The sequence below is a fragment of the Galeopterus variegatus genome, unplaced genomic scaffold (assembly GCF_000696425.1).
Source record: "Galeopterus variegatus unplaced genomic scaffold, G_variegatus-3.0.2 Scaffold16500, whole genome shotgun sequence".
In the NCBI taxonomy this organism is placed as follows: domain Eukaryota; kingdom Metazoa; phylum Chordata; class Mammalia; order Dermoptera; family Cynocephalidae; genus Galeopterus; species Galeopterus variegatus.
In genome coordinates this window covers 2,139-10,342 of record NW_007742611.1, presented here as the reverse complement: position 1 = coordinate 10,342, position 8,204 = coordinate 2,139, and the positions used below count along the sequence as shown (strand labels likewise).

At 41.8% G+C, this 8,204-nt stretch overlaps 1 long non-coding RNA gene across 1 annotated transcript; it reads right to left on the bottom strand.

Moving 5' to 3' along the window:
- Window positions 1–1,530: 1,530 nt before the first annotated feature.
- Window positions 1,531–8,004, bottom strand: LOC103582500. The gene is made up of 4 exons (XR_549761.1): window positions 7,930–8,004; window positions 6,503–6,541; window positions 2,762–2,886; window positions 1,531–1,641 (listed from the first exon to the last, which is right to left on the bottom strand). It is a non-coding gene; the product is annotated as an uncharacterized LOC103582500 (long non-coding RNA).
- Between the last annotated feature and the right edge of the window lie 200 nt (window positions 8,005–8,204).

Genomic DNA, 8,204 nt, shown 5'->3' with positions numbered 1-8,204 from the left:
GGCCCCCTTCCTGGCTTCACAGAACCTAAGCGTAAAAATGGACAGTTTTCCCTATATCTTTGAGTCTTCACTCTGAAGGCTCCCGTGTCACGTAAAACTATATTATGCCCCTTTTTCTATTAATCTGTGTTTGTGAGTTGATTTTTCAGAGAACCTTCAGGAGCTTGAAGAGGAAGTCTTCCCTTGGCTCCTACAGATGCTAACCTAATACAATTGTCTTCTTGGGAGTCCCTGAGCAAGGCCACATTGCTCTGGGGCAGAAGGGAGAGTTTCCTCCAGAGGAAGTGCATATGCTCCCTGCCAATCATACTGAGAAGGAGCACATCCTATAACAGGCAGACAGTAGACTGCCAGAAGGATGGAAAAGCCCTTGCTTCATGGAGAACCTGTGGCAGTTGGGCCTGGACTCTGAGATGCACATGTGTTCAGGGCACTTCGGGAGCTTGGGAGGATCGAGAGCTGAGTCCCGCCACAAGGAAGCAGGCTGTAAGTAGGAAGGCTCACTGCGAGAGACCCTTAACACTGGGCTCAGCCTGCAGGCTCTGACGCAGCCACTTTTAGTAGCCACTTCAAGTTACCCACTTCACTGGGTTTCCCTGTTCTTGTCCCAGAACTGAAAATGAAAGCTCTTTCAAAGTTGCTGTTTGGTTTCTGCTGTGACATGGGACAGCAAGAGAAGGGCCTGTCCCATGCTTGGGAGGGCAGCAGCAGCGTGAGGAAGGGTGTTGGGCAGGAGGTGATTAGGAGCCCAGCAAGGAGAAGGCCCTGGGCAGAGGGGCATCAGTGAGCTGGCTGCTCTTGCAAACAATCCAGATCTGTGGAATACAGGAGCATTGACCTCGGATCTTCAGAAATAGTTGGGGAGGTGAACTTGGAAGACTTCCTGTCTTCAAGGAGGAATGGGGGCTCGGAAGCTGTTGTAATATGGGCCTTAAGTAAGCACACTATCAGTGAGCTGGCTGCTCTTGCAAACAATCCAGATCTGTGGAATACAGGAGCATTGACCTCACATCTTCAGAAATAGTTCAGGAGGTAAACTTGGAAGACTTCCTATCTTCAAGGAGGAATGGGGGCTCGGAAGCTGTTGTAATATGGGCCTTAAGTAAGCACGCCCTCACATGCTGGGAAGCCTGAGATATACCACCTACTTCTGAAAATAGACATGACCGTGACAAGTGGTGACACCTATACCATTGAATGGTAGCTCTTGTGGCCACCTCCTCATGACCTCCCAACCCCAGTTGGCAAACAGGCCATTTAGTTTGGGGTATCACCGCTCTTGCCAGTTTTCAACAGGGCATTCACATTGAGTCTCATCACCCTCATAGGGCTGTTGTAGGTATTTCAAGAGGCAAAGGGCACTTGCTATGAGCCAAGTCTCTCCAACTCTACCACAGCTGGGCCTTTAGTCCCTGGTTGTCCCCTCAAGCCCCCTTGCTCAGGTGGGTCAGTACCAACCATCCTACCTCCAATCCTCCAAAACACTCTTTCCATACCATGCATTATTCACACCCCAACATTTACCTCAACAACCAGCAGATCATCATTTGAAATGGGCTCAAGCTTTTTATCTGGTGGTGTCTTTTCAAGAAAAGTGCTTAATTCAACCAAGATCCTGCCTCTGTAGGCAACTCCTTCCCCCTGAAAGGCAATAACAGAATTATTCCTCTAGGCATGAACAGCAGCTAAAAGAACTCTGTCTGTCTAGTCAGGATAATAACAGAGCTACAAAAAATTCCTCCTACCCATGTCCCTAACCTCCAAAATAAGTCAGTCAGCAACTCTCCCAGCTGTATTCAGGTCTTTCGTATCTAAAAGAAGAGCCATTGACTTTAGGAAGGATCTCAGAGAGCTCCATGTGATGCCAGGGCTGAAAGGAATCTTAGCCTGACCAAGGTCAGAGGCTTTCAAGCCATGCTCTGGATCCAGAAGGGTTCTCAGAGGCTGGGAGGTGAGGGTGGATGGGACTGAGTCTCCCTCACCTGACTTCAGCAAAGCAGCTCCCCATTTATCTGTGTGAACTTGGCTCCTTTTCTCCCCTTCTCAGAATAAGGAGGCTACCATGTTGGTCACCAGGGCAAGTCCCAGAGTAGCCAGGAAGTAAAGGAGGAAGACATTCTGGGTGCAGTTAAGCATGAGAATAAATAGTGGATACTCCTCCCACCATACCCAGCAGTGTTGGCAATAGAACCTCTGCAGAGCAAGGGAGGGCCCCACCTCTTCCACCTTTCCCCTCCCAGGGCTTTTTCTTCTGGCTCAGTCCCTTTCACGAGCCTTGGGGGATAACTAAAAAGCATTTGGCTTCTACTGTAGTGGAAAGAGCACTTCCCACCTCTGGGCCTCCATGTTCTCATTTATGAAATAAAGGGGTTGGATCAGATCAGAGATAGCAAAGATTTCAACAGGCATGTCACCACCAATTGTTTGGTAAATTCCTGGAACATGGCATTGAAAGAAATTCCAAAGCAGCCTAGTGGCTTATTAGGAGAGCAAGACAACGTTGGTTACTGATGTCCGCCATAAGCACAGAAGTTGAGGGAATGGCCATTCACCATCACCAAATTCAATGATCTCTAGGATCCTATCCTATTCTTTCATTCTAAGACTTGAGGAGTGTGAAACAACACTTCATCAGTCGTATGGGGAGGTCTGTGGGACAGGGTGGGGATGCTGCCTAAATATGATGCTTAATTATAACGATTACAAGAAGGAATCACATTGCCCAGTACTCATTAATAATAACCTTAATGGAGAAACTAACCTTTCCAGTATTCAACTCATCATAGGGGTCTGGGAATCCTGTATACTCTCTGGGGCTTCCATAAAGGTTCAAATAACAAGGTCCAAATGTTGGAAGAAAGCCCACCTCTGTTTCTCCTGTATTTGCTGCGAGATAAATATCATCATTAGATTTTAGGCCTTTAACATTCAATCTATTTAAATAAATATTAGTTGTTAGTTAGCTAGATGAGACTATTTTCTTCCATTTTGTGAGTTAGTTATATTAGTGCAAATTATAAGCACTTGTGAGACTTGTCATATTTACCTTTTCTTACTGCAATAAGATACTAAATAAAAACATTTTGGGGAGTTCTGGTAAACTTATGTTACTCTTATAAAAAAGATAATGCTATTCAAATGAAAGGATAATAAGACTTTCAAGTTGATCTTCACAGCTTTTGCAAGTTTATAATTAGAAGTGTGTTAAAAATGCCTTTGGCAAATGGGGCAAGAGAGTATACTGTATTGTTTTGGGAAGTAATTTAGATGATGTATCAGGTTAACATTATTTGTTTCAAAAAATGTCATTTAATCTCAAGCAGTTAGTATAAATCTGGCAGATGCATTTATAAATATAAGACATTTTAAAATGTTATATGTAACAATGAACTGCCTGCCTATGGTTGTAAGACCATATGATAATAAGTGACATGAAGATCCCCATTCATTCCTTTCTACCTCTGGTGATCATCTGATAAACTCTTTCTTTCTGCTACCTGGTCTTTGCAAAACTTCTCCCCAACAAACGGCACTGAGGGTAATGTAAGGAAAAGCTGAAACCAGGGGAGACTGTGGGTGAGGGTGGGAAATGCAAACGCTACTTTCAGTAGTCTAAATGGCCTCCATATGGAAGAGGAATGAACTTATCTCCAAAAGCAGAGTTAGGACCATTGCTGGGAGCTACAAGGAGTCTACTTTTGGTTCACTCTGTAAGGAAGAACTTTCTGTGAATTAGAGACGACAAACAATGCGACAATCAGAAGAAATGTTGAGGCAAAGTCTTCAGCCTGTCTTTCAGGTTGTTGTCAAGATAATGCCTGCTGTGGATGTGAGGTTGAGCAGGTCACTTGTATGTTCCTTTCCACCCCTACACTTGGAAGTAAGGGAGAAAGATAAAGGTGGAGTAGGTGGTAGGCAAAGAGTCCACTAATAAACAATTGACCTAACTGTATAGACATGTCCTTCACAATCATTTTCATTATGTGAGGCTCTCTGCATGTTTAAATGTGTATGCACACTTTGTGGGGAGGCAGAAATCACGCACACAGAAATTAGCTGACCAGCAATCTCAACGAAGAGAGCAAGAGAGAAGAAACATTTAAATTAAGATTTAGAAAATTAAGATGTAGAAAAGTAATACGCGACAGCCTGAAGGTGAGACAGGGCAACATCCTGGGATACCACACTTCGCACCTGTTTGGAAATCTCTTGTGAAACCCAAATAGAGACCAACAGCTTTTCCAACAGAGATCTCTCTGAGTCATCTTATCCTCTCCATGACAAACGAGCATGATTAAATGAATGACGATCATATCTGAACATATTAATTGGTTTGGCTTCATCTACTCTGCCATAGAGAGCACTGCAAAGTTGACTAATTGATCATTAATAAGCAGGGTTTAGATTTCCTTCCTTGTGTTAGAATATTCTGGTGTGGGGGGAATGTTAGGTGGGAATAGAAGATTAAAGCAGAGATTCATGGAGAGGGAAGGAAGTCAATTCTAGAAGTTGAATCACAGAATATTCAAGTAAGAACAGATATTAAAGTGATTGCATCCTGGTTGTGTCACATTACAGATTCATAGAGAGGGAAGGAAGTCACTTCTAGAAGTTGAATCACAGAATGTTCAAGTAAGAACAGATATTAAAGTGATTGCATTCTGGTTGTGTCACATTACAGATGGGCAAACTGAAGCCCACAGAAGTGATGTGATTTGTCAAAGGTCCCACAAGTTGGCAAATTTAGGCCCACATCTTGAGTTTCAAAGTGTAGGCAAGGGCACCATCTATTACACCGTCCACTCCTCTGGTCTAGCCCCAGCTCACACCCACCTGGCTTCCATGGGTGATTATTGGTGTTGTCTGTCACGAGTATATGCCTTTTGTTAAAGATTTCCAGGGATGGAGACTCAAATGGTCAATAATGACCCCCACACGTCACCCTGATAGCAAAGACTTAATTTTTTTGTCCAACCAAATCTCTTTTCCGGTATTTTAAGCTCTTTGGCTTGTTTGGTTGTGCGTTAACATGAAGAACATTCCTTCTTCTATGTGCTCATGTCTCAACACGGTCTCCTGGGAAACCTATTCACTCACAAGCTAAGTCTCTTCCTGCCTCCAAACTTTCCTAAATCATTTTATGCACAGCTGTCACATCAAACTTCCCAATGTCCTTCCTGAAGAGCCTATACAAAGTAAAATAAAAATTCTTTAGCCTGGCCATCAAGGATTTCCTCTGCCCTAGCTACAACTCACTTTCCAAACAATATTTTCTGTGCCTCCATCACCTCTCTAAATCCCCTTGGCACTTTGGATTTCTATATATTATTACTTTATATTTTAGTTTTCAGAACCTTAAATAGCTGCTTATCTCTGTGATTAGAGTATAAGCTCCTTTTGGGAAGGTGGAGGTGGCAGGATTTAAACATGTTTTATTTTGATTCTCTAAAAACCTACTATCGGTTCTATCATGGAATACTACTACATAAATATTCATTGATTGGTTGAACAAATGAATGAAGGAATAAAGTGTTTCCAAATCTGCCAAGTCCACTGCAAACCTAAGGATTGCTTAATATTCATAAAAAGCCTGATTATAAGGTAATGAGATTGATTTTTTAAAACAAATAAGAATTGGGCATTGTGTCAATTACATAAATGCAGATGATACAATCTTATACTTGTAAAGAGCTTCAGAGTCTGCAAAAATTTCCCATGTGCAATATCTCTCCTCCCCTTCACCCCAACCCTGGGAGATTTGCATGGCAGGGATAATCATGCTTATTTGAGAGATAAAAAAACAGCTCTTAGAGTCCTTATCTGTTAGGGGAACTATAACATCTGCCCTAGGAAAGTTGTGACAGTCAAGCATATGAAAGTATTGAGAAAACTTGCAAAAAATGGCAAGTGCTGTGCAAGCCAAAGGACCGGTTATGATCCCTCATATTTGGGAGGTGAAGACCTTCAGGGTGAAGCATATGAAAGTATTGAGAAAACTTGCAAAAAATGGCAAGTGCTGTGCAAGCCAAAGGACAGGTTATGATCCCTCATATTTGGGAGGTGAAGACCTTCAGGGTACAAAGCAGAAAACGCTCAGTATCTTTCAACCTAGAGATCCACATTGAAAGTGGGGAAAAGTTACTTCATACATTTCAGAACAGTTAATTTAGTGCCCCATATTTCCATCTACTGAATATAAACAACAATAACAAGAAAATTATATCTCACAAACAGTTATTTGCAATGAAGCCAAATAGGATGGTGTGCACCTAGGTGAAAACACAAGACCTGTAGTAAAGCTTGGTTAGCATATTTGTTTTAAGCTTAGCCATGCAGGACAACCATATAACACTCAACACAAAGATTACGATTCTAGCAAAACTATTTTTGTGACAGCAAAATATCAAAAAAGAAGGTTCTAAAAGCAATCAATTAATATATTCTTAGTAAGATACTAGTTTGTAGCAAGATCTAATAGACAGCAAAATTACAAAGCATAAACCTGTATATGATGCAGCCCCAGTTCCCGAAGATGAAAAATCTACATAGTAAAAAATATGATTGGTTAAACAACAACAGAAACACGACATTACAAAATAGACACTGAAAAAGTTAATCAAACCCAGTGCTTGGTAAGTACTTTCGCAACACCAGAAAAATCCCAAATTCAGACCCAAATCACATGATTCTTTCATAATTTACACGTTAAATTCACCAGTTAAATGCAAAATGGCTCAAAACTTTGTGACAACTGGCAGAACTGCCACACATGAATAACCAAACCTTGCCGGCCCCAAGGCAGTCAGGCATCTCACAAGAGCTAGCTTCCCATGGCCAAAGGAGGCCTGGTGGAGTTATCAACACTTCATGTTTTTAATATAAAACATTTACTTGTCTTATGGCTCACTTAGCTGGGACCAAGGCCAGAAAATCCAAGTTAATTTAGTCTGAGGCTGTGTAAGCAAAGGCCTATAGTTTGTACATGTACATTATTTGATTCAAAGCATGGTTGTGGCATGACAGTTCATTGTTATTTTAAGACCCTGTAACAGATGGCCTGCAGGGCCTGCAATGAGAGAAGAAGCTGGGACCAAGGCCAGAAAATCCAAGTTAATTTAGTCTGAGGCTGTGTAAGCAAAGGCCTGTAGTTTGTACATGTACATTATTTGATTCAAAGCACGGCTGTGGGATGACAGTTCGTTGTTATTTTAAGACCCTATAACAGACGGCCTGCAGGGCCTGCAATGAGAGAAGGTCTCAGAGACAGGGGCTGAAACTGCTTGTAGTAATCGCTGGTTTTAGTCCTTCTGGATTGTTACCACCTTACCACTAAGTAAAATGCTTATACTAATATTTCTTGAATAATTATTTTTAGATATTACTTAATGACCTCCTACTAATAATAAGTGGATTTAAATAGTTTTTGCCCTTCCCACACACAGTTATAGCATGATTTTAAGTTCCTCTATTGGTTCCCTTAATCTATAGTCACTGTATCTGAACCCCTCATTCCCCTTCCTCCTTCTACTTCTAATCTCTATCTTATTGTAGGGAGTGGAGATTACATGGTTTGTTGGCATCTGACCTCCTTGGTCCTGCCAAGGGAATCAGCTGAGAAGGGAATATTATTTTATATTTGGGTGGGCTTGTGTCAATGCCACTCTAAAAAATAAGGAGCTGGCGCTCTGTTAAAATTTATAAAACAGCTACTGGGAAAAAGGTTTCGAACAAGAGTAAGAAAGCTAAAATCTTCAAACTATTAGTTGCTTCAATTATTAATTGTTTTGCTGGCCATCACCAAAACATCACTGAAATCGCTCACCAGGCTTATCACATTTGGCTTTTCAGAAACCAAGTCTTTTTCCCGGCAGCTGCCCCAGCTCATTCTTTCTCCAGAAGTTCTGAATCCAGATCTGCTGAGTGACTTACCTTCCACTTCCCCACCAGAGGCAGCAATCTTAGAGAGGTGTAGATACGTTGTCCCAACTACGTCATTTTTGGTAAGCCGGTCCCTGGGCAAAAGAACAGGTTAAGGTCTCCACCTATGAAGATATGTCTTCATTTCAACAATAAAAAGATAGAGCTGGAAAATACTCTAGACCTCGGAAATCATTTTGTCCATTGAGCCTCACACTTTATTGTACTTTGGAATCTCCTGGAAACTCCCAACCCTCATCTTCTGACCATGCTTTTGATTCAATAAG